Source organism: Phocoena sinus, chromosome 1 (assembly GCF_008692025.1).
Source record: "Phocoena sinus isolate mPhoSin1 chromosome 1, mPhoSin1.pri, whole genome shotgun sequence".
Taxonomy (NCBI): domain Eukaryota; kingdom Metazoa; phylum Chordata; class Mammalia; order Artiodactyla; family Phocoenidae; genus Phocoena; species Phocoena sinus.
Window position 1 is genome coordinate 5,170,221 of NC_045763.1, and position 27,587 is coordinate 5,197,807.

General features: G+C 51.3%; 1 protein-coding gene across 6 annotated transcripts in view; it reads left to right on the forward strand.

The window, feature by feature from the left end:
- Positions 1-27,587, forward strand: part of CAMTA1 (calmodulin binding transcription activator 1) — an 897,244-nt gene that overhangs the window by 248,386 nt on the left and 621,271 nt on the right. The window lies entirely within an intron of this gene.

Genomic DNA, 27,587 nt, shown 5'->3' on the forward strand with positions numbered 1-27,587 from the left:
GATGGACATGAGAACAGAGAAGTGACGGGGTGGTGGGCTGTGTGGGACTCAGGCTGCTGTGAGGGGCTGGGGCTGCTGCTCCGGACCAATGCCCTGTCCTCCGAGGTGGAGGGCTGGGGGTAGGACCACGGCCTGCATCTCGCCTCACTGGGAGACAGGGTGGGAGGCCTCCGTGAGCAGTGAGATGCTCGGGGCAACAAGCCCGAACCTGAGCCTGGGGGCGTGATGGGCTGCTCTTTGCTCCTCTGGGTCCTGATGTGGTTTAGACATGGATCCTCACACGGGCCTGGGCTACACCAGACACCGTCCCGGGGCAGCACGTGGAATGCAGCAGGTGCCGGACAGACCTCAGACTGCAAAGAAGGGTCTGTCTCGGCAAATGCAGGCTACTGGGAGCTGTGGTTGCAGGCGTGTCGCCCTGATTCCTTACGCTCAGGTAGACAAGTTCAATGCTTGGCCACATTTCTGCATGTGAGGAACTCTGAGTGGAGAAGTGGATTTGAGGGGGAGTGGTAGCGGTGGGGCAGGTGGAGGAGAGAGTGTGACAGAGGTTGGAAAGAGCCCCCAGGAAGCCCTTGCCTCCGTGAATCTTTAGCCCTGTGTGTGTGTGTGTGTGGGGGGGGTGATTGGGGTGGGGTTGTGGTGAGACAGGCAAAGAAGAGGGGGCTCCTTTAAGGAGAAAGAGAAACACAAACTGTGGCATGTTTCTGGGAGCTGGGCACAAAAGCGGCTGAGAACGGGCTGCACGGTTTTGGAAGCACAACCTCGACAGAGTTTGCCCTCAACAAAGACCATAATGGCTTTGCTGCCCATTTCTGGGGGTGCTTTGGGGTCCGTGTGCCCAGGACTCCACCTCCAAGTGGGCTCTTTACATTTTGGTCTTGGTTGGTGAGGGGCTGGGCCGAGGTGCCCAGAGATGCTGGGAGCATAGCATTGAATGTGTCGCCAGGAGAGCTTGGCAGGAGGTGGATGCTGCACCTTGAAAGCTCTTTCCTGATGCTCATGAGCAAATCTGAGAACTAGGGCAGGCGAGTTCTGAGTTTGTTCAGAATCCTGTGCGCTGGCAGGGAGATGGCCTGGTGCAGTCAGCAACGGTGGCCCATCTGGGCTCGTCAGCGACTCAGTGATCGTTGCAGCCCCTGGGAGAATGGAGATTACCTGCTGTCATTGCAGTTCCTGTCCCAGGTGACACTTCTGAACCCACCCTTCCACTAAATCCTGTGTCTGCGTAGGGCTGATGGGTGGGGCTGGGGTTCAGTCCTTCCGCCTCTGGCCCCTCAAAGCCGTGTGCAGGGGATCCTCAGGGTTCACTTCCGGCGCCCAGCCTGGGGGTTTGAGGTTGCTGGGGACTCAGTTGCTCTTTGACAGAATGTCCTTTCTGAGGAGGCATTGCTGTTTGCTGGGAAAGACTCAGAACATTTCCAAAGCAGAAGCTGCTCCCCTTGGGTCCATATTCATTCTAATAGGTGGCCCCTCTGAGCTCACCTGGTCTCCCAAGTCAACCCCCACCCCTGGACTCTAATTCCCATATGGGTGCACACACCCCCTTTCTGACCCCATCTTCCCCTCTCTCAACTCCTGGAACTTTCTGCTGGGTCCACTGGACCTCGCTGACACTTATCAGCAAACTCCCTACATGCCCTGCTCGTCGCTGAGTGCCAGCTCCCCCTTCTGCCTTCGAGGGGCTCTGGCAACACCCCCCCCCCCAACCCCAGGACTCTGCTCCCGTTGGCCTTTCAGGTGGGCTGCTTTCTCCCTCTTGCCTGCGTCTTATTGGGCCAGGGGAGTAGATGCTCCCTTGCACCTCCGTGCCTCTTCTGGGTCATGGTGCCCCCTCCGCCCTGAATCCTTGTCCTCAGATGGCTCCTCTCTCCCTTGCCTTGTTGGGGTCATCGACGGGCTGGGGTCACTCTCCTTCCTTCCCTTGAGGTCGTATTGCCTTACCTGCTGGCTCGTTCTCCAGCCCAAGCCTCATTTCTCACCCCAGGGCCTTTGCACTTGACTCCCTCCCCTCCCCCAGCGTCCTCCACGTTGTCACGGACTCACTCCCCTTGACATAGATCTGGTGTCAATACTTTTGTACCGTTCATGCTCTCAGGTCCAAAAACCCCTTTTGGGACCACCCTGTCTTCTGTGCTCTCTTCTTCTAGTGCCCAGCATCCCGCCCTTCCTTAGCCACCGGAATCCTCCAGAACCTGGTGGTCCCCGTCATCCTTCAGAGTCTCGCGGTCCTTCTGACTCAGCTCAGACTCCACCATCAGTCGTGACCACCGCTCCCCTGCATCCTCCACCTGGTCCCTTGCCGTCTTGCACATCATCAGACACACCAGCCATCCTCAGACCTAACTCCCTCCTGCTCTGGGCCTGCACGTGCCTCGCTGCCCTGAAGAGAACTGTGGTGCCACGCTGACCAGCTGGTCCTATATTCATGACCCCCATTCTGTTTTGTTTTTTTTTTTTTTTTTTTGCGGTACACGGGCCTCTCAGCGCTGTGGCCTCTCCCGTTGCGGAGCACAGGCTCCGGACTTGCAGGCTCAGCAGCCATGGCTCACGGGCCCAGCCGCTCCGCAGCATGTGGGATCTTCCCGGACCGAGGCACGAACCCGTGTCCCCTGCATCGGCAGGCGGACTCTCAACCACTGCGCCACCAGGGAAGCCCCATGACCCCCATTCTTTGAGTGCAGTCTTCACCTGGCCCGACACCCTCCCACGTGTTCCTGGTCCATTCCCAGCCGTCTTCCCCGCCCCCCACCCCCTCTCGCCCGGCCTCCGCTCTCTCCTCTCCCGTGCTTACTTGCTTCCTCTCTCACCGGGAAGCTTGGGCCATCAGAACAGAACGTTCCACGTCCTCACCCCGTGTTCTGGCTCACTCAGAGGAGGGCACAGAGTGGAACTTGGCTTTGCAGGAGGGAAGGACTCGCTGGGCCCGTGGAGAGGATGGCTCTTCATGCTCTTCACTGAGGACACTTTTCACTTGTGAACTTGACCCTGTGCCCTGTCTATTCCAAGCCGTTGCTGCCTCCAGTTTCCTCTCTCCCTCCAGCCCTGGCAGTCTCCTCTTCGGCCTTTCTTTCCCTTTCCTTCTTTCCCATCAGCATCCACATATGCTCCCATTGTAAAAAGACCCCTGTCCACTCATTTCCGCCTCCAGCTCTGACTCCATTTCTGCTTCCCCCTTTACAGCCAACCTTGAAGGATGAGTCGTGTACTCTCCCTCCAGTTTCACCTCCACCTCGCGGTTAGATACAAGGATACATGGCAACAGCCTCCTCTCTGCTTTCCTGTAGTACGTTCCCCTGCTTCACCCCTGCTTTCCTATCATACATTCTCAACACAGCTGCCCGAGAGGTCTTGTTGGAACATATATGAGGTGATGTCACTTCTTTGCTCAGAGCCCTTCCGTGGTCCCCTTGTCACTCTGAATAGAAGCCAGAGTCCTTGGTATGACCAACAAGCCCTGATAGGACCTGCCCATGCATGTCCCTCTGAGCTTACCCTCAACTCTCCCCCTGCTCACTCTGCTCTGGGCACACGGGCCTCTTCACCATTTCTCACCCCAGGGCCTTTGCACTGGCTGTTCTTGCCTGGGGTGCTCTTCCTCCACGCATCTGCATGGGCTCCTCTCAACCCTGTGGACAGGGACGTCTATCTGTTTTGCTGTGTCCCCAGCACCTCCAGCAAGGCCTGGCGAGTGCTTGGTGCTCAGTGCACATTTGTGGAATGAATGAACAAATGAGCGAATGAATGCTGCTTCCAGGAGCACCGAGTTTTCCTGACGAGAGATGGCCCTTAGCGACACAGCATGCCGGCAGTCCCCTTACCCTGGCCTGGCCTCAGGTTTTGATCTTGCTGCTGTCCCCCCGTCCCTCTGTCCTCACCCGCCTTGGGGACCCCTTCCCTGCTGGCTGTGTGCTCCCACAGCCTTTGCTGCAGTGAGTCCCAGCGGGGGCGTCCCTGGGCTTGCCCAGCTCATCAGACTGTCCATCCTCACCACCTCTGAGTGAATCACTGCCGGCACACGGGCCCCACAGGCAGGGGCCTTCCGAGCAACTCACTTCTTTTCCTGCTGTTCTCACCCCAAGGTTAACACCGTGAGCTGGGGAGTGGGGACCGGAGGCTTCCTGCTGGCTCATGCACGGCTCCCCCCCACCCCTTGGGAGAACTCCCATCCCCCCCCAGGAGGAAGGATGGGAAGAGAGGCCGGCTGCCCTGCATCTCTTGGTTCCTACAACAAAGAGCCTCCCCTGGGTTCTTCTGAGCTTGAGGATGGTTGGCAACATTGATGGACGATTTGGGGCCTTATTCCCGCCAGAGCACATTATGTACCTATTCATCTTCTAATTCTTTATTTTTCTTTTCAGTACTGTGTGGTTTGTCAGAAGCAACTAGTGAGGCCAAGTGACAATTCCTGTCCTCTGGAGGAGGGGCTGGGCTGGGCCTGAGGTGGCAGGAGGCCGGGTCAGCCCCGTTTCTTCCAGGTCGCTGGGATGGCACCCCAGAAACTGGCCCAGCCCTGGTGCAGGTGGTCTGTACCGAGGGGAGGGGCTTGCAGGGGTCCATTCCACCTCGAGGCTGCCGGGCAGAGCAGCCAGCACCGTGGCCTTTGCGGTCAGGCTGACCTAAACTTGACGTACGGCCACCACTTCCTACTCCTGTGAGCCCGGCAAAGGCAGCCTCTCTGGTCTGTGTTGTCATCTGTAGGCTGGGCTCGTTGGGTTATTATGAGACTAAATGAGAACAGGTGACTAGCATATAGTAAGTAGGAACTGCTAACTGGTATTATTTTAAGCAAAGCCCTAAATTGCGAACCAGGGATTTCCCTTTACGACAGTATTAAACGTCTGTGTGCGGCCCCTCAAAGCCCTGGGGTGGTTCAGCTCTGCCTCTCAGCGGCTCCAGGGGAACTTAGTGGCCCTGAGCCCCTCCTTCCTCTCGAGTGAAGGGGCACCAATGAGAGAACACACGAGAAGGGACTCCGGCCGCTCGGGCACCACTCACATTTTAGGGACCGCGATTTGTTAATCTTTGCTTACGCAGAGAGCAGCCATCGTGCCCTTTCTGTTTCGGATGCCACGGGACGTGGTGACCCCCATGTAGAGAGAGCGCCGTGCAACGGTCGGGTGTCCTGGGCTCCTTCACCTGGATGGCTCTGTCCTCATCTGGGGGCTGCGGCTGCTTCACCGTGGGATGCCCCAGGCCCTTTGCTCGGTCTCTCTCATGGAGGGGTTCACCTGCCCGGCACTCAGGCCCTCAGAGGCCGTGTTCTTCTCTCTCCACCGTGAGCCCCGACTAGAAGGATCTGGGGGCTGAGCAACCCCAGCGGCGAACAACTTCTGGTCCCGGGTGCCTTCCTGGGGAGCCCTCCAAGTGAGGTCACGCCCTGCTGCTCACTCTGCACAAAGGGGGCTGTTTGAGTTCTCACCCAAAGTTTCTGGATGATCCCCTGTGAATCCTGTGACCACCCCCCCCCCCCGCCCGCATGCTCAGGAAGGGCAGAGGGTGACTATTAACACCCGAGGACACAGAGCTAATCCCTGGAGCCCAGAGGCTGCCCGGGAGTGACAGCTCAGGGGGCTTTGAATCACACATCTTTCGGATCGTCCCTCACCTGGAGCCAGCCGGGAAAACGGCACATCACAGACATGCATGGTTTGATGACCTCTTTTGATGTTACTGTGGTGCTTTTGAATATTTAAATTTATGGTTTCAATTATTTATTTTTAACCACTTAGATAGCTGAACCTGCAATTAGAACACGCTGCCACCAGGTGGGAAAGGGGACGATGATCTGACCTGTTTGCTTAACCTCTGTGTGATTAGCTGAAAGGCATTTGGGAGTAATTTCTTTTCCAGCTCTTTTTATTTTAGAAAATAAAAAAAGTGCTCTGTTAAAATAGACATCGAAAACAATGTTCTAGGAAACCAGACGTAGGCCCTCGAGGAAGCGGGAGGGTGGCTATAGCCAGTGTTTACTGAGTACCTTTTAAATCCAGTCCCGTCTCTGGCCCTGGGGATGCAGAGATGGGTGTGACTTGGTCTCCCCTGAGGGAGCAGCTCAGAGTCTGCGGATGGAGGGGGAGAAGGTCGCTGAGGAACACCTGGCAGGTGCAGAGGAAGGGGCGTGGGCAGAAGGACGGTTCTGGAGAGAAGCCTGGGGAGGCCTGAGGCCTGGAATATCTCCGGGGAGTGGACGCAGGTGGAAGTGTGTCCTTCTATGGGGACCTGTCCCATTTTGGGGGTTGCACAGGGAGCCCCACCTGAGAACTCTTTGTTACGGGCCCCAGAGCCGACATCCCAGGCTCAGGCCCTTCTCCTTTCTGTTCACCTCTTCCCTGGACCTAGTTTCCTCCTTCGCATCCTCGTGGCTCCGGGCTGGCCCCTTTGAGGGGCGATGGAATTAAGGTGGGGAGAGGCTGGGTCTCTCGCTCTCCTCTCCTCCCACGTGGCCCGAGGCAGGGGTCCAGGTTCCGGCTCCGGGACTTTCCTTTGGTCTCTTTGCAACCTGAGGTCCTTCTGGAGAACCGGGGCAGCAGCGGCCTCGGGTATTGATCTTTGAAAGAGCTTGTATCCCTGCCAGAGCAGCAGATTTTAAAAGGCCAATGTTACAGGTATTTAAACATAGATTTAAAGTGGATTTTACGACACCTTTATGCAGCAGGCTTGGCAAATTCTCCGGTTGGTGGGACAGCTCTTGCTGCATTCAGGTCGCGCTCTGCTCCGGCTGTCTTCCTCCCAGAGAAGGGCTGGAATTTCCGGGCCCTCTTTGGACGCCTGGGTCCGGCTACCCCTGGACTAGCCTGACCCGTGTGGGTGAAATCCATCCAGGTCAAGTGCAGACCTGTGGTTTTGTTTACTCGTATGTGGGGCCTTTCTTGATAACACTCAGATTGACACGCCCACAAGGTTTCAGTGTAGCGGGTCCCCAGGCCCAGGGTAGTCATGGTTTGTCATTGCTCCATGAGTAGAGAGTGGACAAAGCTTCTACTCTGACCATAGAGCCTTCCCCTCTGAGCTGGAGTGGACCCAGCCACTTCAGCGCTAGGAAGAGGTTTTCCTATCTGAGGGCATCCCTCACTGGACTCCAGACCCCAGAGGCTGAGCCAGGCTGGGCCATTTGGTCACAGTAGAATTGGGGGTACTAAAGGCAACCTTCCACTCCAGAGACAGGGAGGGGACACTTCCAGCAAGACCAGGTTTGGTCGTGGCCACGCCCTGTTGTGGAGGTCAGCATTGCCCATGGTCTCATTCCATGACCTTGGCTTATGTCCTTCCCAGGAGGAACACCCAGTCAGGGGTGTGGGAGAGGGGTCCCCCTCCTTCCCTCTCACACTGGAAACAGCCCTGTGGGCAACCAGCTGTGCCTGCTTGGGGGCCTTTTGCCAGTGTGATACCTCGATCACATCCAGGACTGGATTCTCCTGCGCTGATCTCTTTGGGGGGAAAAAGTCAAGAAAGATATCCTGACACCTCGTTCATGGGCCACTGACCTGCCTGGGGAACCCTCACCCGAGAATCTTTGTTTCTGGCCTGGTGGGAACTACATAAAGTTCTTTGCTATAGAGGTGCTACTACTGCCTGAAAGCCTTGGGTAGGCAGTAATCTAGTTTCTCTGTGCACAGTGATGCCCAGTAGATGTTCATGGAGTGAATGAACAAGTGAAGGATGATGAGTGATGCTCAAAGAGTAGAAGGGTAATTGGCACCTCTGTGGGAGCTCTGAGGGCCGCAGAATCCGTGAAGCCAGGCTCTCCTTTGCCAGGTAGGGCATCTGGATTGATAGACTCTCTCAGGTTCTAGGGTCTGAGCGTAGAGGCCAGGGCTTACTAAAATCCGGTCCTCTCCTTAAACTAGAATATTCTAGATGTCATCCTGGCCCGTGGAAGGATGAAAAATACTTCTGATAAATCAGACAATTCCAATGGCTAAGGCTAGTGTAGAGAATGGCATGTGTGCACGTGCATTCACACACACACACACACTCACACACACACACGTTCCTCTTGTGGATTCCCAGGCCACTCTTCTGTAGGCTCTGTAGGCTGAATTCTTCTAGGCTCAGTGAGGTGAGCTCCTGGGCTGGGAAGTTGCACATTAAGGTCTCCCCCAGCCTCTGGCAGGTTCTGCATCCAGCGTCGCTGCTTGGTCCCTGGGCTCTCCTTTTGCTTCCCTGCCGGCCCCGGCCTCCCCAGGTTATCCTGCCATCCTTTCCATCTCAGATCGCCTCCCCTGTCCCATCCCTAGATGTTTCTGTGTCTAGAAAGTCTTGGGAGGAGAACACCACTGAACGCCCTACATCTTTACTGACTCCAAGAGACTGAATCTGGCTCAGGTTAAGAATCGTCTAGTAGGTGGTGGAGTGGACAGGGGTGGTGGTCACAGATCTGGGGAAGTTAGAAGAGTCTTAGAAACCTTATGGTCTGAGGACCGCTGTGGTCCCCTTGTGTCCACTCTTGTTCAAGTGGACCCTCCTTTTTCCCTTTTTTCCTCTCAAGAGAGCTTCCTCCCAGTCTTTAGGTCCGAAGCGACCAGAGTGGGATTACGTGTGTCGAGGAGGGATTGAAAACAGGGTATAACGAGTGGAATTGATTGACTTTCCATTACGCTGGACACTTAACACTTAGTGCTTTAAAGATACGATTGTATCCAAACCTCACAAAAATGCTAAGAAACAGATGCTACTCTTACGCCCATCTGAGACAGGGGCAAACTGAGGCCCAGGTAAAACAGAAAACCAGCTGAAGAGCCAGGGTTGGAGCCTGAGTCACTAAGCCCCGGTCTGGGCAGCAGCTACAGTCACCAGACGTGGCCCTAGGACCATTGGGGTTGTTGCTATGTCTTTTTTTTTTTTTTTTTTTTTTTTTTTTTATGCGTTACGCGGGCCTCTCACTGTTGTGGCCTCTCCCGTTGCGGAGCACAGGCTCCGGACGCGCAGGCTCAGCGGCCATGGCTCACGGGCCCAGCCGCTCCGCGGCACGTGGGATCCTCCCGGACCGGGGCGCGAACCCGTGTCCCCTGCATCGGCAGGCGGACTCTCAACCACTGCGCCACCAGGGAAGCCCTGTTGCTATGTCTTTAAGTGCATGAGCTGTGGTGCCCACATGTCTGCAGTGGCTAAGTTGTGAGTTGGGGACCTTAAAATCGGTAAATCCCCTTCTAAGGGGCTGTATTCGTCTACTTGGGCCACCACGACAAAGTACCAGAGACCTGGGGGCTGAAACAAGGGAAATTTATTCTCTCACAGTCCTGGAGAGGAAGTCCAAGGTCAAGATACTGGCAGGTCTGGTGTCTCCCGAGGCCTCTCCCGGTGGCTTGCAGATGGCCTCTTTCTCGCTGTGCCCTCATGTGGCCTTTCCTCTGTGCACGCACCCCTGCTCTTCTTATAGGGATACCAGTCACACTGGATTAGGGCCCAATGGCCTTATTTTAACTTAATCACATCTTTCAAGGCCCTTCTCCAAATACAGCCACATACTGAGGTGCTGGGCACGGTGGAGGGCGGTTTAAGACTTCAACTTACGAATTTTGGGGGGACACAACTTAGGCTATAATAGGGGCCTCTGCTTCGCGTTGGAGGGCTCTCTTTGGGGTGGCACCCTTTCTACCTGTGCACATGTCCTCAGGCCTCCAGGGGGGCTGAGCAAGCCCAGAGCTGCAGGTCGTGAATGCGTTGGAAGTGGTCACAGCCACTGTCCCCTCGCCCCCGGATTTTATGTCCCACCCAGAACAGCGTTCATTTCCTTCAGACTGTGGAAAGTTTCATGGCCGCTTGTATAACACAAGAAAAGCCTCTGCATTGAAATTGTTCAGGAATCAGGTTCCAGTTTCCCAGGAGCACGTAAAGTGTTGCCAGGAAAGCAGAATTACTGGAGATTTATGTCGGTTTTTCTGACACAACGAAGATTTCCCTTTGTTTCTTGGAACTGACTGGAGGGCACTTGCCAAAAGCACAGCCTCAGAAGGAGCAGATCATTTTCTCTTGTTCTTCCTCCTTCTTTTTTTATTCCTTCTCAATTTATTTTCAGGTCAGAGCTTCATGAGGTCGCTGAAGCTGTGAAATCTGACAGACTCACCATCTGAGCAAACAGACTGTCCAGGAACAGGTTTTCTTTGGCTCACGGCGTCGATGTGACAGTCTGGGAAAATCCCCAGTCTTTCCATTTTGTCTTTGCCTGAAAGAGTTTGGTTCAGTTCAACAAATATTAATTGAGCGCCTCCTTTGTGCCAGGTACAATGTCAGGTGCCAAGGCTCCGAAGTTGGGTAAAACCCATTCCTGTCCTGAGCGAGGCAGACGTGCAAACACACACTTATTCTCAGGGTGTGTCCCTCACGGCCCCGGAATATGTATCCGGCGGGGCTGCTAGCCACCTGGGCTCATAGGCTGTGGACTCATCAAAACCATTTCATAACTGCTAATAAGAAGGTGCCACCCTGAGCTCCCTGGCCCGCATCCGTTCTGAGTAGTGCTGTCTGTGCCAGACCAGTTGTTAAACATTTTAAATGTTACCCCTGTGGAGGGCACATGGATGGGAGGGATTGGGTTGAGTGCCAAGTGCTGGGAAAGGCCTTTTGGAGGAGGTCAAGACAGACCAGGGAGGAGCAGGGGGAAGGCCATTCTAAGTAGCGGGTCTAGGCTGTGCAAAGGCACTGAGGCAGGAAATAGCATGGTGGGTTTTAGTAAAGTGGTGATGAAGTAGTGGGGGGAGGAGAGGGGGCAGCGCCTGGGTGGTCTGTGGTAGCTGAGTAGAGGGTAGCACTGACAGAGGAAGGAGCTGGAAAGAAGGGCAGGATTCGGAGAACACAAGGGTTGGAAAGCCATGCTACAGTGCCAGAGGCCACAAGGAGACACGAGTGAAGGGTTTATTTCGATGACTATGGTCCTGTAATATTTAAAAAATGTATATATTCTACCTTGTTCCAGGAGGATTTAGGTTCCTGGTACACAGCTGGTGCTCAATAAATAGCTATGTAATAAATGATATATCTAAAGTAAATTGTAAAGAGACATATACTACAGTCAGTTAAATACTTTTGGTGCAAAAAATGAGGAAAGGGAAGAGAAGATGAGGCGAGATTCAAACACGTGACATGTAACTGTCTCTCAGCTATGATTGAGTGTTTGGAGCATCCCGTGAGGAGAAGGAAGTGTCACTGAGGGTCAGGCGAGGATGTTGGGAGACAGCTGGAGAGGGCGCTCCGAGGAGAGACTCTCCACTGGGTGGACGCAGGGCCTTGGGGCTCACGCCCAGTCAGGGGGCGGGGCAAGTGTGTGGGCACTGCGAGGGAAGAGGAGGTTCGGGAAGACCTGGGCATCTTCTCTCTGAGGGTTGCAGGTGTATGAGTTTCCTGTAGCTGCTGTAACGAAGCACCGCAGACTGGGCAGCTGGCGACCGCAGAAATTTATTCTCTCCCAGTTCCAGAGGCAGAAGTCCGTATTCAAGGCGCCGCAGGGCCAGCTGAGACTCTGAGATGTGAGCGTTTCCTTGCTTCCTCCCAGGCTCGGGTGGTGGCTGTCCCTCCTTGGCGCTCCTGGCTTGCAGCCCTATCCCTCCAATCTCTGCTTCCATGGATTTCCTCCTGAGCATCTGTCCTCATGTGCCACATGTGTTAGGGCGCCATTATGTATATTAGGGCCCACCCTCTCCAGTACGACCTCATCTTAACTTGGTCACATCTGCGAAGACCCTGTTTCCAAGTAAGGTCACATTCACAGGTACCGGGGTTAGGACTTCAAAGGAATCGTTTTGGGGAACACAAACCCATAACCACAGGCCACATCTGGTCTGGAAGTGCCAGTGGAAAGAAATGTTAAAACTGCAGCACCTCTCAAGGCACATCGACGTGCGGAGACATGGCCTCCCCGGAGGGAAGCATCCTCGAGTTATTGCTTCACTAACCTGTTTGACCATGAGCCACCTTTCTGCCCCTCGCCGCCCGACCCCCTTCACTTTAGGAGAGCATCTGTGGAGAGAACGTTGTGTGGCCCATGCACACCGTAGGAAATGCTAGCTTAGCTGCCTCGCAGCTTGGGGGCAGGGACAGACAGACGTTCCAACTCTTGAAATGAAAGATTTCGTCTTAAGAAATACTGCTGCGTGACCATGCCCCCCCACACCCCCCCCTTTTTTGGTTGTTTTTGGTTTTAAAGCTCTCTTGGATCTGAAATATCTTCCCTGGCTCTAAATTCGCATTTAGATTTAGAGAAGTAGACATTTTCTTCTTACGAAAGCCATCAAGTTGTAGATACACAGTGGGAACAAGCTTAGCAGTCACACCTTTTTGGGGGGCACGCGTCTGTGGGTGTCCTGCCAGCACGGGGTCGGGGGGCACGTGGTGAACAAGTCAGAGGCACTTTCCGCCTCTTGCAGTTTATATTCTAGGGAGGGCGGGAGAAAAATACCTGCTAAGAGAACGGCGGTTGCAAAGGGCCTGGGGTGGAGAGAGTTCGGTGTGTTCCAGGCCCGAGCGCCTGGGGGACGGGGGGTGGCCGAGGCTGGAGCCCTGAGATCACAGAGGGGGAGGGGGTGGGGCCATCCGGGCCTGGTGGGAGAAGTGACAAGTGGATTCCTAAGTCTTTCTCGATGACAGCATCCTGAGGGTGGTCGGGGGCCAGCTGGGGACTATGGCATTTGTCCCGGTGAGACAGGACGGGACCTGGCCATGCGGGTGGAGAGAAGTGGACAGCTTTGAGATTTCCCTTAGAGTTAGAACCAAGGAATTTGAAGGTTCTCGACTCCAGTAGCCGGATGATCAGCAGTGCAGTATATGGGGAGGGTGAGGCCCGAGAAGAAACAGGTTTAAGGAGGGGGAAAAGAACCTCTTTTGGACATGTTTAATGAGAGATGTCCATCATACATCCCCATGGAGAGTCCAGGCAGGCAGATGGATACTGGCGTCAGGAGCTCAGAGAAGTAAGCTTGTGTGTCATCAACAAGGACTTGGTGTGCAAAGCCATAAACCAGGAGAGGGCCCTCCCCCAACCCCAACAGGAGAAAGTGAGGAGACAAGAGTGAGGGGGCCAGTGGCGGCTCCTGCTCTGCACAGAGGCTGAGAGATTAGGGAGAGGTCTCTCAGGAGACCGTGCTGGAGGACAGGCGGGGCTGCCTGGAGAAACAGGTCTGGGTGGTTTCCCAGAAGCCGAGAGGGGAGGGGGCGTGGGAGGTGCCAGCCAGCTCTGAGAGGCCACCGAGAAGCTAAGAAAAGAGAAAGGTGGCGCTGGATTTGGTGTCTACAGGTTGAACGTGGCCATGGAGAAGTTCCATAGTGAACATGGAGTTGTTGAAAGGGGCAGGAATGGAATGAACTGTTGGAGGGTTGGAGGGAAGAGAGGAGAGAAATGAATCTAATTGACGGACGATGCAGAGAAAGGAAAGCCTTAGGAGCGGAGTCCTTGGGAAAGCGAGAGAAGATGGGATACAGAGCAGATATGAGGGATTTGACTTGGACGCGGCAGGGATGCTGACTCTGTTGCAGCAAGAGGGCAAGCGGAGGAGACGGGTGTGAGCTGATTGGAGGAATCCAGAAATGGGAGATGGGCATCTAAGTCACAATATCTGACTGTAGAAAAGACCAACCAGGGAAATGATTTTTCTCTTCCAACCCGGTGAAGGATTTTCCTTCTTTCAAAGAGCAGGTGGTGGGGACATCCCTGGTGCCGCAGTGGTTAAGAATCCACCTGCCAATGCAGGGGACACAGGTTTGAGTTCTGGTCGGGGAACTAAGATCCCACATGCCGCAGAGCAACTAAGTCCCTGCGCCACAACTACTGAGCCTGTGCTCCAGAGCCCGCGAGCCACAACTACTGAGCCCATGCGCCGCAAGTACTGAAGCCCGTGTGCCTAGAGCCTGTGCTCCGCACCAAGAGAAGCCACCGCAATAAGAAGCCCGCGCACCAAAACGAAGAATAGTCCCTGCTCGCCGCAACTAGAGAAAGCCTGCGCGCGGCAACGAAGACCCAACGCAGCCAAAAAAAAAAAAAGGGCAGGTGGCCTCAGGCATGTTGATCAGTGTTCACCCCTTGCCACATTTGAAAGCGCAGCAGTATTTAGATTGAGGAAAGGGGAGTAGCGAAGAACACAGCATTTGTTTCATTCCAGCTGGGGCATGTGCGCTCACTGGGGGCAGCCCCAAATCCTGAACGAAAGAAATGACACGCGCAGTGCTAACCCCAGGGTGGATTGGCTTTCGTGGTAGGGGTGGGTCTGAGCCGTGGGTCTGAGGTTGCTGACCTTGACCTCACACTGCTCGTGTCCTGACTACTTGCTTCCGGTCCTTTCTGGACCCTGCTCTTGCCCAGGGCTTTCCTCTCTCCTGCCTTTTTCTGCTGCTCCACAGTCATCTCCTCCTTCCACCAGGGGTGACAGCCTCACCGGCCACATCTTCAGCTCTTGTGGCTTCAGCTGGTTGCCTTGCTGGGTGTTTGGGGCCCTTCCACCTCCAGGGTCTCATCTCAGGTGGGCTTCTGTGAGCTACCCTGGCCCTGTGGAGTATGAAAGGCATATCTGTCTGTGTGTGTGATAAACAGGGCCTTTCATTTTATTTTATTTATTTATTTTTATTTTTTATTTTTTGTTTTTTTTGCGGTACGCGGGCCTCTCACTGCTGTGGCCTCTCCCGTTGCGGAGCACAGGCTCCGGACGCGCAGGCTCAGCGGCCATGGCTCACAGGCCCAGCCGCTCTGCGACATGTGGGATCTTCCCGGACCGGGGCACGAACCCACGTCCCCTGCATCGGCAGGCGGACTCTCAACCACTGCGCCACCAGGGAAGCCCGGGCCTGTCATTTTAAAAAGCCGAGGCAGATTTTTCTGGTCTGCGAACATACCTTTGACTTAGTTACCTATAGATCAGACTTGCCTGCTTTCAAGATAAACCTGCTTACCTTTGGTACCCAGTAACCTCTGAAGATGAAATAATTTACCTGCTCCCCACGGTCTGATGGATTCGGTAGAACTGGTATCATATGGCACATGTAGGGAGTTGAAGTCTTGGCTAAAGAAAGAGCAAATGGGTTAAAGGTCCATTTGTCTGCTTGAATAAGTGGTTGCCTACTTTCTTGATACCAATAATGTCTGTGACACGTGACAGCCAACTTCCCAATTGGTTATGTTAGCCCTGCGATGTCTCAGGTAAGCATCTGGGCTAGAGTGTACCCGAATAATAGGTGAAATCAAGAGAAAGGATTTTTTGCTTCCTTGCCAGATTAAATTTTCACCTGGGAGGTACCATGGGCTCATGGTTTGGAGGAGCACATCTGATTCCCTGGGACCCATTGGGGGTTTGAATGTTCTCTGGCCTATTTCCAGGCAGTCTTTTGGCCTAATGCCATCTCTTTATTTCCCTCCCTCCCTCGCTTCCTTTCTTTCTTTCTCTCTCTCTCCCCCTTCCTTCCTTCCTCCCTTCCTCCCTCCCTCTTTCCTTCCTTTCTTCCTTCCTTCCAGCAAATATTTGAGTGTCTACTATATGTCAAGCACCGTGTTACCTGCAAAGGATACAGCAAAGACACATAGACCAGTTCCCCTGCTTTTATTGTGTGTATATTTTGTTAGTTTAATGCAAAACCTCTCTGGAGAGTATCAGTTTCTCCAGGCAGGGCAACTTTTGATTGTTTGTCCAACAGTAATCCCCTCTCATTTCTTGCTCACAGGTATCAGTGACCAGATTCTTTGGCGGGGGTTGGGGGGAGGCCTCTTTCCAGTCCCAGGGAGTAAATCTGGGTCAGTCTCAGCCCCTCATGCCACTAGTTGGGTTAGACGCCTCCTGTGACTCAGTTATTGCCACTGAGATATGTAGGAGCTCCTGGGGAAATGTCCTGCCTCTTAAAAAGGGGTGTGAGGGTTGTGTCTTCTGGGCTTTGGAAAAATGTCCTCATGGGGGTGCTGCTGTGATCACTGGGCAGCCGTGTGGGTCCAGCCTGCGGTCAGAGGATGGCCGAGCTGAAAGAGGGGCCCAGGTTCCCCATGACGTTGTCAACCGTGCCTCCAGGCCTCCTGGAACCTGAGATACTCACTTGCCTTTTTTTTTTTTTTTTTAAATTTAATTTATTTTTGGCTGTGTTGGGTCTTCGTTGCTGTGCGCTGGCTTTCTCTAGCTGTGGCGAGCGGGGGCTACTCTCCGTTGAGGTGCGCGGGCTTTCTCATCGCGGTGGCTTCTCTTGTTGCGGAGCATGGGCTCTAGGCGCGCAGGCTTCAGTAGTTGTGGCGCGCGGGCTCAGTAGTTGTAGCTCGCAGGCTCTAGAGCGCAGGCTCAGTAGCTGTGGCGCACGGGCTTAGTTGCTCCACGGCACGTGGGATCTTCCTGGACCAGGGCTCGAACCCACGTCCCTTGCACTGGCAGGTGGTTTCTTAACCACTGCGCCACCAGGGAAGCCCCCACTTGCCTTCTTGTGTAAGGTTTAGGTTGGATTTCTGTCATTATTTTCTTTCCTGTACTTTATTTTTTTTTGCAGCCAGAGTATCCGCTGTCACTGCAGCCCCGTTTTAATCCTCACCCAGCCTCCCTGTACCGTGTGCAGTTTTGCGCACAAGCACATTCTTTTCTGACTTGGCAGGTGCTTAGGGTCCTCTTTGCTCCTCTCTTCCGTCACCTTCCCCCAGCACAGCGCCTGCGCCTGGCTAGCCTCAGGTCTTGCATGCAGTAGGATATCAACAAGTGCTTATTGAGTTGAGTTTGAGTTTTTAGGACAGGAGTTTAAATTAGTGACTACCCACGGGATTCTGAGAAATTACTGAAAGCCAATCCGTGGCCTGAAGGGAGGATGGGCTGACCAGAGCCTGTACTGCTGAGACGGGCTGTCGGGGAGTGGGGATGAACCGGCCCCGTGCAAGGTGCCAGGGAAAATCCATCATGTGTCCTGAGCTCTGATTTTCATTGAAAAATCCATTTATAAATAATCTGGGCGAATAAAGTCAAAGGCAGTTTATTAGGATTTAGAAAAATTCATGGCTACAGAACCTTGGCCCAGTCTCACTCCCCGGCTCCCGATTAGCTGCCAGCATCCCTCTCCGTCACAGGGAACCCTCCTGGCCGTCCAGGGGCTGCCCTGAGACTGAGTCTCTTTCTTATTTTCTGGCGTGCTGGGCACGAGCATCTTCTTTTGCTTTCTTTTTACATAGTGGTATTTAGGGTGTGTTTTGGCCAAGTGGAATTATTGGTGTGTTTTCATGTAGACGACCGACAGAAGAGGAGGGGAAGGTGGCCTTCTGTGCTGGCCTTCTTCGTTTTCTCCCTGGAGAACACTTGGGGCAGCGGGAGGGATGGCTGGAGCTGGATGCAGGCCTGGCCTCTGCAGGGCTGTAGAGCAGGAAAGACAGGCTGTGGACACCCACTCACCTCACGGGCCGTCTGCCACGCCCTTGACCCCACTAGGCCCCCGGGGTCTTACGGTTACCTTCCCATTTCACATAACATCTTTATTTTATGGTTATCCCTTAACCCAAAGGCAACAGGGAAAGTCTGGCATCACTCGCCACAAAGGAATAGTCATCGTTCATTGAGCCCCGGCTTCATGCCACACTCTGGGCCGGGGCTCTCCCAGCTTCACCTCCCAGAGACCCTCAGAGGACCAGAACGAGACCCTTAGACTTTAGGGGGCTTGCCCGGGGTCGCACAGCTTGGAAGTGCTGGAACTGGGTTTAGAATCTTTAATTTCTTTTTTGGAGCCTCAGTTCCTCCATTGAGATCACAGAGATCATATTTTTCAAACCAAACATTGGATGCAGACCACCCGGCACAGAGGAAGGAGACAATAAATAGTTGTTGAAGGAATAAACAAATGAATCGGAACACGGCTCAGTCAGCAGGATGGATCTTGCGTCCGTGGACAGTTCTGGGCCATCTGGTCTCAGAGGCCTCCAGGTGTGTCTCCCCTCTTTGGAGGAAGGGCTGGAAGGAGCAGCACAGCAGAGCCTGGACAGCAGCATTCGCTGTTGCTGTGGGCCTTGGCCGTGGCTCGGCCATGGGGTGGCCGTGCACACAGCTACCTGACCGGGTGAACTTGCTAAGCCAGCCAGGTCTGGAGCTGAGACTCAAGACTTACTCTAGGCCCAGCTTGGGGAGATATTACACGGTACAAAATAAAATTAAACAGTATTAACCACAGGCCCAAATTGCACCTATATTTTAAAAAGCATCGTGCAGTTGAGACTTCTAAAGCCTGGCGCCAGCGTGAGGCCGTCTAGGTTAATGAGAACCTCTGCGGCTTCCTGCTCGTTTCCTCAGCCTCCCCCGGCTGTCTTCTCCTCTTCTGATGCTCTTGGGCCTCAGGGTCCAAGGGTGGCTCCTTGGAAGGATGCTCCCTTTGTTCTCTGGAGGAAGGAAGGAGGGCTCCGCTGAGAGGCGGGCCTGGAAGGGCCTGGAACTGCCAGCTCCCTGGGCGTGAAACTTCAGGGGCCGCAGGCACCTCTCCTTTCTGCTGCCAATGACAAGGGAGACAGCTAAACCAGGGCAGCTCACGGGAGAGGGGCCACATCTCAGGAAGGCTCACAGGCCCTCCTGACATCACAGCCAGGAAGGGGCCAGAAGGGAGATGTGTATGTTGCACTCAACTTTCTAGGGTTTGAAGAAAGGGCATGGATATTATACAGCCACTTCTGGCTCTATTTCAGCTTCGTCATTAATTCATGTTGCGTCCACAAGTAAATAATCTGAAAAATGGGCTTGAAAGCTGTGCTGCTGGTGGTCACTGTTGGTGCCCCATTGCTGTAGAGTGAGGTTCTGGGGTCATTCATTCCCGTTTCCAGATTCTAAAGCTCACTGGGCTTTGCAAAGACATATACACACTACTATATATGAACTAGATAACTAATAAGGACCTACCGTATAGCACAGGGAACTCTACTCAAGAATCTAACGAAGAGTGGATATATGTATTAATACATGTATAGCTGCGTCACTTTGCTGTACACCTGAGGCTGACACAACATTGTGAATCAATTATACTCTAAGAAAAATTAAAAAAAAACAAAAAACAGATGCCTTTTGAGAACCCAGCTTTATCTCTGATATGCAGGTTATGCCTAGTGACCCCTAGTGGTGACAACAAAGGGAGTGGTCAACTAAAACACAGGCCTGCACCCCGAGCAGCCTTCCCACCGGCTCTGATGCATCCCCGGGGCAGTGCCGTTCTCTGCTGGTGGCAGGGAGGGGACAGGGAGGAAAGTCCTCCCCGTTTGTCCCCACCGTCCATCCCTCCATCTCATCAAACTGTCAGTAGCAGCCCGTTTTCTCCAAGCATAAAAATCATCTCTGTGTGTGTGTTTTCATTCGGGAAAAATCACTCAGGCAAGGTAAAGACTTGGTGAGGAACTTGCTTCGGTGCAAGGCACTGGGACGCAGATACACTTTTTCTGGCTCTGAACACCCAGGCGAGGTACACTTCAGAAGGGAGGACTGATTTTGTGTGTGTTTCTGGGCAAGAAGAAGCTTAAAGAGGCACAGTCTGAATGCCAGGCTGACACCGCTGGCAGAAACGACTAGTTACTGGTGGGACTCCTGCGGGCTCCCGCAGGGGGTACCTGTGCTGACTGAGTGGGAGGGGAGGGTGAATCAGGGTCTGGCCCCGGCTTGCTGCGGAGAGAAGGTGGAATGGCACCCCCCTTCCCCTCCTCCAACGAGGTCATGAATGACAAATGAACAGGAGATGGTGGAGGTAGATTGGGTAGGATTTGGACGTGTTTCTCCTTACCTTGATGGGGCCATGTCCCTTCTATTTGTAATCTTGGGCTAGAACAACTGACACATGGCCTGATAGGAAACAAAAGCAAACAATAGACTCACTTGAAAGATACAGTGAATAGAATTTAATTGAATTTTTTTTTTTTTTTTTGGTGCAGACATTGATTTGACCCTGTAAGATGTATCTGGTAAATCATTAGAATTAGTGTACATTAAAATGTAGTTTATTATCATGGAAATTTTTATTGTGCCTGTAGTTGTGTTTTTAATTATTTTAATGACTTTCTGTCTTTCAAATCGTGCTAAATCTATTTTTTATTTTTTTAAACAAATGGACTCTAGTTTTACAAGGTGATGTGAAGTGCAGGGCTCTTGATGAGTATTGCTCCTCCATTAATGAGAACGAACAGATTACAAAGACCGAAAATGGACCGATTTACACACTTTTTAAAAGCCAATTAATATCTAACTATTAAACACAAATGCTATAGATTAGTCTCACCGTCTTCTCTATTCTCTGAGCTCTTACTGGATCATGCAGAGATTGACTTTTTAAACCAAATAAGTGAAGGAAGCTCTAAAAGTGGAAATGCCTGAGGCCAATTAAAACGAAGGATTTGGACCGTAATGTGGTGAAAATACCCCATGCCTTCTTGCCTGGGGGATTATTACTGAAATGAGCTGAGAGGATGGGGGTGACTGTCCACCCTGACTTTGAAAGATGAAGCAGAGGCTAGAGGCTCTGTCGGGGGCACCTGGTAAGATCGGGGTTGGGGGCTATTTCTCCAGTGGTAACAATGGACTATGTTGGCCTATCTGAGCCTTCCTGAGGTCAAAGGGCAAATCCTTGTTACATGCTGGGGCTTTGCGTGCAGGCTGGTCCACGTGGAGATCAGCTTCCCGACCACTCACTCTGTCAGCAGTGAACTCATCCGAACTGCACTACATGGTACATGGTATTAGTGCCATGGTCAGATGTCCCAGATTGCCCAGAGCAAACCTCTTATTTCAAATATTTGGCCCCATTGATCACATGGGGGCTCGCAGCAGCTTCCGCCCTGGCTGCGCGCTGGTCGGATATTTCTGACTTTGCAAGGTTGCCAGGCAACGTGTCTTGGCAACCAGAGGCAGGAGATGTGAGGTGTGTGGGCTCTGAAGACACAAGGTTGAGGTCTGAAAGCTGCCACCAGCATTTGTTAGCCAGATGGCCTTGAACAGGCTTATTTGTTTGTTTATTCATTCAATAAATATTCACTGAATCTGGGTCAAGCACTGTTCTGGAGGCTGTGATCAAATGGACAAAATCTCTGCATTTTGATCAAATGGTGGTAAGGAACAGAGAGGGACAATAACAAAAATTGTAGAGCAATTTATGTAGTACATTTCAGGATGTCACATGGGAAGATATACTATGGAGAGAAAAGTCACGTGGGTGAGGGAGCCAGGGGTGTAAGAGGATGCTACTATTTTATACAGTGACTAGGGGGGGCCTTCTTGATAAAAGGACAGTTGAACTGAGACCCAAAGCAAGTGAGGATGTGGCCAGGTGGAATTCTGAGAGAAGAGGCTCTTCTAGACGCAGGGAAATGGAAATGCAACGACCCTGGGGCAGGAACATGCCGATCTGTTTGGGGACCAGCAATGGAGGGAGCAGTGTGGCTAGAACAGAGCGGTAGGGAATAGATTAGAGATGTGTGGGGCCGGATCATGCAGGGCTGCGGGGCTCCTGAGAGGACTTTGGCTTTGACGTTGAGTGAGGTGGGAGCCGTCTTCAGGATGCGCCTCAGAATGCTGGTGTCTGGGGGCAAGGGTGCAAAGAGGGAGACCAGATAGGAGACCGTCGCAGTCCTCCAGGTGGGAGGTGCTGGTGGCGTGAACCAAGGGGGCAGCAAAGAAGGTGGGAGATATGTTGGATTTTGTACAGATTTTGAAAGTAGTGTGAACAGAATTTGCTCATGAATTTTTGAGAAGCAGAGGAGATGAGGATGGCTCTTAGATGTCGGGCGTGAGCCACTGGAAGGATGGAGCTGTCATCTGCTGAGATGGGGGAAACTAGAGGATGAGGGGGTTTGTGTGTGTGTGTGTGTGGGGGGGGGGAGGTCAAGAGTTCATAGGTGAAACTTGAAGTTTAAGAGACCTAGCAGGTATTCAGGTGGAGTTATTTAGCAGGCAGTTCAGGGTAGAAGTTCAGGTTGAAAATATAAATTCTGGGGTAGTCTGTGTAGAGATGATGTTTAGAGCTGTGAGTCTTGATGAGATGACAGGGAGTGGGTGGGGATGGAGAAGAGGGATGGAGAAGAGGTCCAGGGACCAAGCTTTGGGGACCATCCAAGGTTTAGAGGGTAGAAAGGAGGATGAGGAGGAACAAGCAAACACCAAGAATAACAGCCAGAGAAGCAGAAGACCAGGAGAGAGTGGGGAGTCTTAGAGGTCGCGGAAAGATAGTGTTTCAACAAGGGGGCAAGTGATATCAAAAGATGCTGATAAGGGCTTCCCTGGTGGCGCAGTGGTTGAGAGTCCGCCTGCCGATGCAGGGGACACGGGTTCGTGCCCCGGTCCGGGAAGATCCCACATGCCGCAGAGCGGCTGGGCCCCTGAGCCATGGCCGCTGAGCCTGCGCGTCCGGAGCCTGTGCTCCGCAACGGGAGAGGCCACAGCAGTGAGACGCCCGTGTACCGCAAAAAAAAAAAAAAAAAGATGCTGATAAGGCAAGTGAAACGGACACCAAGAATTTACCACTGGCTTTGGCAATGTGGATGCCATTGGTGACCGTGACAAGAGCTGTCTTGATGGGCTAAAAACCTGATAGGAATGGGCTTAAGAGAGGATGAAAGGGAGGTGTGGAAGCAACCTAAGTGTCCATCTATAGGTGAATGGATAAAGGATGTGGTACATATATATGATGGAATACTACTCAGCCATAAAAAAAGAATGAAAAATGCCATTTGCAGCAACATGGATGGACCTGGAGGGCATTATGCCAAGTGAAATAACTCAGACAGAGAAAGACAAATACTGTATGATATCACTTGTTTGTGGAGTCTAAAAAAAATACAGCATACTAGTGAATAAAACAAAGAAGAAGCAGACTCACGTATATAGAGAGCAAAGTAGTGGTTAAAAAAAAAGGATAGGAGGGGAGGAGAAACTGGATGTATCAGGTATAAACGCTCTTTAAAGGACGTTTGCTCTGAAGGGGAGCATAAGGTTGGAATGATAAAGTTACTTAACTTTCAGAATTCTTAGTTTCCTAATCTGTGAAACGGGACAATGATGATACCTACATCATAGAGTTATTGTCAAGGACTAAATGAGGTGTTGTTGGAAACTCAGTCTTTGGCACACAGGAGAGACAAGTGTTTGCAGTACCATCACTGGTTCTTTGTGGTTGAGGTGTGGGCAGGAGCTGGTGTGTCTGGATCCTGATATGTGTGAGGTGATCTCCATTACTCTGCCCTCCAGGGGTTGGAAGTAAATCAAAAGTTTGGGTAGGGACTTCCCTGGTGGCACAGCGGTTAAGAATCTGCCTGCCAATGCAGGGGACATGGGTTTGATCCCTGGTCCGGGAAGATCTCACATGCCGTGGAGCAACTAAGCCCATGTGCCACAGCTACTGAGCCTGCGCTCTAGAGCCCGTGAGCCACAACTACTGAGCTTGTGTGCAAACAGCTACTGAAGCCTGTGTGCCTAGAGCCAGTGCTCCGCAGCAAGGGAAGCCACTGCGTTGAGAAGCCCGCGCACCACAACAAAGAGTAGCCCCCGCTCGCCGCAACTAGAGAAAGCCCGCACGCAGCAACGGAGACCCATTGCAGCCAAAAATAAATAAATAAATTTATTTTTAAAAAATTTGGGGTAAATCCCCCATTTCCAGCAGTTGTGAAATGTTACAGGAAGATCAGAAAGTCCGAAACGCCGTATTCCTGCTAAGTGGGTGGCTCATCTGTATGACTCTACAGATGAAACACGTTGCTTCCTTCCTTCCTACTTTCAGTTTTGCCTGCTTTGCAAAATGGTGCATCTCAAGATGAAAGCCATTTTGACTTTGAGTTAATCTTTGAAGTCTCGGTTTTTCTTTTCTGATTATAAAAACACATACTAATTGTAGAAAAATAAATTGGAAAGTTGAAGAAAATGTGCAAAATGTACAAAAGAGAAATTTATCTAGGGCCTCACATCCAAATCCTGCTGTGAGCATTTTAGTAAATGTTTTTCCAATATTTTTATGAACTCTTTGAAAACATATTTGAGATTGTTGTACTGTTTCTATGTGTAAAACATATTTGAAATGTTATACTGTTACACAGCTTCATTTCTTGGTTTTCCTCCTCAACATTGTATTATAAGCATTAAGTTCTCATGAATGTTTTTAATGGCTATGCAGCATGGAATCTGAGTTTGCCACCTAAACTTATACCGGCGTAAAATGATAATAATAGTTAACCCTTGTATAGCATCTACTGTGTTCCAGGCTCTGTTTTAAGTAGTTTACATAAATTAACTCGTTTAATCCTCATTACCACCTTCTGACACAGGTACACTCATTATTCCCAGTTTACAGAAAAGACTTTAATGCTGAGTTAAAGCCCTTCTTTGAATTTGAGGATGAAAGGATGAGGGAACTGACGTTCCTTTAACAGCCACTGTTACCTGGGTTTGCCATGCAGCCACTTCCTCTCAAAACCCCTGTAGTGTTGGGAGCAGAGGTTGGAGATGTGCCTCCCGCTTTAACTTTTCAGGAAAAAGTCCCCCAAATTTTGGTATCTGTGATGTAAAAACAACAAAGTCTCCCCTCAGCTCTCCCCTCACAATCTCTTAGTGGCTGAGGTTTTCTATTTATTTGTTTTTTCTTGATTTTCATATCCTGTGTTTTCTCCTGCCACTGCCTCTTAGTTGAAACTTCAGTTAGAATTCCTGGGACAGGAGTCTTCAGTGTTCAGGGATGGAAAGAAACAACTGTACCTTAGAGCGGTGATTTTCCAATACTTTGCCCTTCACATCCAGAAAGACATTTCCTGTCATGACCCAGAACACACGTATGTATATTCATCTGAAGTTTCAAGAAACAATAATACTCATGGTGCATTCTGATATTTTCCACTCCATTCCACCCCACCCCATCCCATCCCATTCTATTCCATTAAGAAAATACCAATTTCCACCCTAGATTGATTTCAAGACTCACCAGTAGGTAGGTTAATGGGTTACAACAGGCAGTAAGAATTGCTGCACTTGAAGACAGTGTTGGTTCAGGACCAAGGACAGCCACCCCCGGTCTCCTTCCCCTGAGGTCACATTTTGGTTTCTTATTCTTTTTTTTTTTAATTTATATTTTTTATTGAAGTATAATGGACAAATTATATTTGATTTCTTGTTCTGACTCCTCCAGCCTGTGTTGACGTGTCTCCTCCTGGACTTCCAGGACCCACTTTGGATCTTAGTGGCCTTAAGTTCACGTGACACTCTCTAATTTAGGTGCCTAGTCTTCCAAGATCATAAGCTTCCTAAAGAGAAGGCTAGGTCTTCTCCATGGCTTACATCCCCCATAATGCTTGACCCAGATTCTCAAGGAATTAACAGAGCTCAACCAGTGAGGATAAGAATATTGCTTTGAGGCTGCTCCCCTGGGGATGTGGCTGGCCGCAGATCCACTGGGGTTGACTTGGCAGACGGTCATCACATTGGACAGGGAGGGCCTCCTTTTATTGGAATCTCTTTCTTTTTTCCATGACCAGAAGAAAAGGACCAATTTAGTCCTCCTACTATTGAGATTGCCCTGTTGGGACGCTTTGAAGAGTAAGGTCCCTTTTTATAAAAGTTTTGACATCACATGCGTCACCACCTCCCGAAGCTCTCTGGAAGATACATTTGACTGACTGCATTTTTTACTCTGCAGCCCTTGGTGCTCTTCGGATGACACAACATGAGGCTTTGGGGTTCCTTATCTTTCATATTACTGCTTGACATTATCAAGAAGAAGGAAAGAGGGAGATCTTGTTTTTCCCTTTTAATGGAATCAGAAATTCTGACGATAGGGCCCACCTGGTCAAAGTAAAAATTTGTCAATGGTCAGTTTTGGATGCGTCTACTTCCATAGTTTTATTTAAGGCCTCATATGGACCTAGGCTTCTGTCTTTGGGAATAGGGCATCTGCGTGATTGATCAATGATATCTGGGGACTGGAGCCAGGTCCTGTTCAGCTTTCTCAATGGGATTCCTGCTGAAGCAGCGTAGCAGTGGGCCTTTTGAGTTGTGTGTCACCTAGAAAGGCTGTGTTCAGGCATATGTTAAGGTCTTCTGAGACCAAACTCAACTGCACTTCAGAGCGGGGTGGAACAATTACCTCTAGAAAATGTATGACTTCTCCTCCTGTTTACTCTTCAATTCTAAAAGCTGAAAGCTGGGGTGCTTGCTTGGCACATGGGATTCATGATCACAGGTGTTGCCAATAGAGGTGGTGACTTCTCCTGTGAAGGCGGGTTATGAAATCCAAACACCTTTCATCTATTAATGGCCACCAGTGGCTTATAATCAAGTCACACTCTGTTAGCTACACAATTAACTTGTTTGTTTGAAGTGCAAATTAAGGATTTGAGGCGTTTGCTAATGAAGCTTACTCCCTACTTTAGCTGGAATCCCTGTATTTTCTGAATTGAGGCAGTTCTGGGATTTAAGGAGAGGTATTTGTTGCCTCTATTTTCTTCCTCCATGAAATCAGCTTGTTTTGCTTTTGCACAGATGGGAAGAAGTCGGCTCTCCAGCCTTCCTTTCCCACTGGACTCTTCTTTAATTTCGTTCTCAGTTTCGTAACTTGTGGGGAGTACCTCCTCCTTGCTGCTGCTCTAACGGCTCTCTCAGCTTGAGTGTTGCACCCCTTCTGTGGGAGCAGAGGGAGCTCCAGAGTCTCCCCCTTTGCCTGCTGCCTTTGATTCGCTCTTTATTTGTGGCTTTCCTCTGGAATGAGTTTCTTTTGTAGATAATGGGGTTCCATTATGGGGTGTTATGTCGGCTGTGAAGGAAGATAGCAGCTTTTGATCAATGGTTTTTTCTGCTTGTGTCTTGGATGTGTTAATTTTAAGATGGCTTGCTTCTGTTTTTATTACTTTTATTGGGTCTGGAGATAGGGGAGGGCTTGGGATGAGTGTTGGTGTTTGTTCTGCAAGGAAATTTAGTTGCTCAGAGTTAGGAAGGGACTGGAGCAAGGCAAGACACCCACCTCCACTCACCAGAGCCATCATCTGCTACCTTCAAAGACTTTTCTGACCTCTTTGAATGATTTAAGACCCATTTCCAAAGGGCTCTATTTGTTAATGTGTTAGATCAGAGGTGGAGGCTTGGGGCATTGTGGGTGGGCTTATCTATTGGTAGGGAGGGAGCACACACACCCTGATCTAAATCCCTGATTTATTTCGATAGGGATTCAGGATTTATCTCCAAGGGAGGCATCTACACAAAGACCAAGTAGATGCAAGATATTTTTACATAGCTTGTCCCTTGTCCCTAGTTCTTCCTGGGAGTTGACAGCATGTGGCTGTCAGTGACACTTTCTGTGCAGATAGAATCCTGCCAAGGTTGAAAAAGAAGCCAAATTTTTGCAACACTACTTCTGTTTTATATTCAGGCTTATATCGCTATTCTGGAAGGACTTGTAACAACAATCTGTGCTCTTTTAGGCTCTTCTGATTCTTGAACTGAATCTGTCAAAGCAGCAAGTCTACGTCTTCATCCAGGGGTAGAGGTGAAGTGTGGGTGTTGTTAAAGCAGAATCAGAATTCAGTTGTCCCTGGACACTATCTCCCCCTCCCACTTTGTGGTATTTGAGAAAGCCTGGATCTGCATAGGCTTCATGGAAGCCTCTCTGAGGCCACAATGACGCCCTCAAAGTTTTAACCCTTTTGCTTTAGTCTGGCTTTGTCTTTT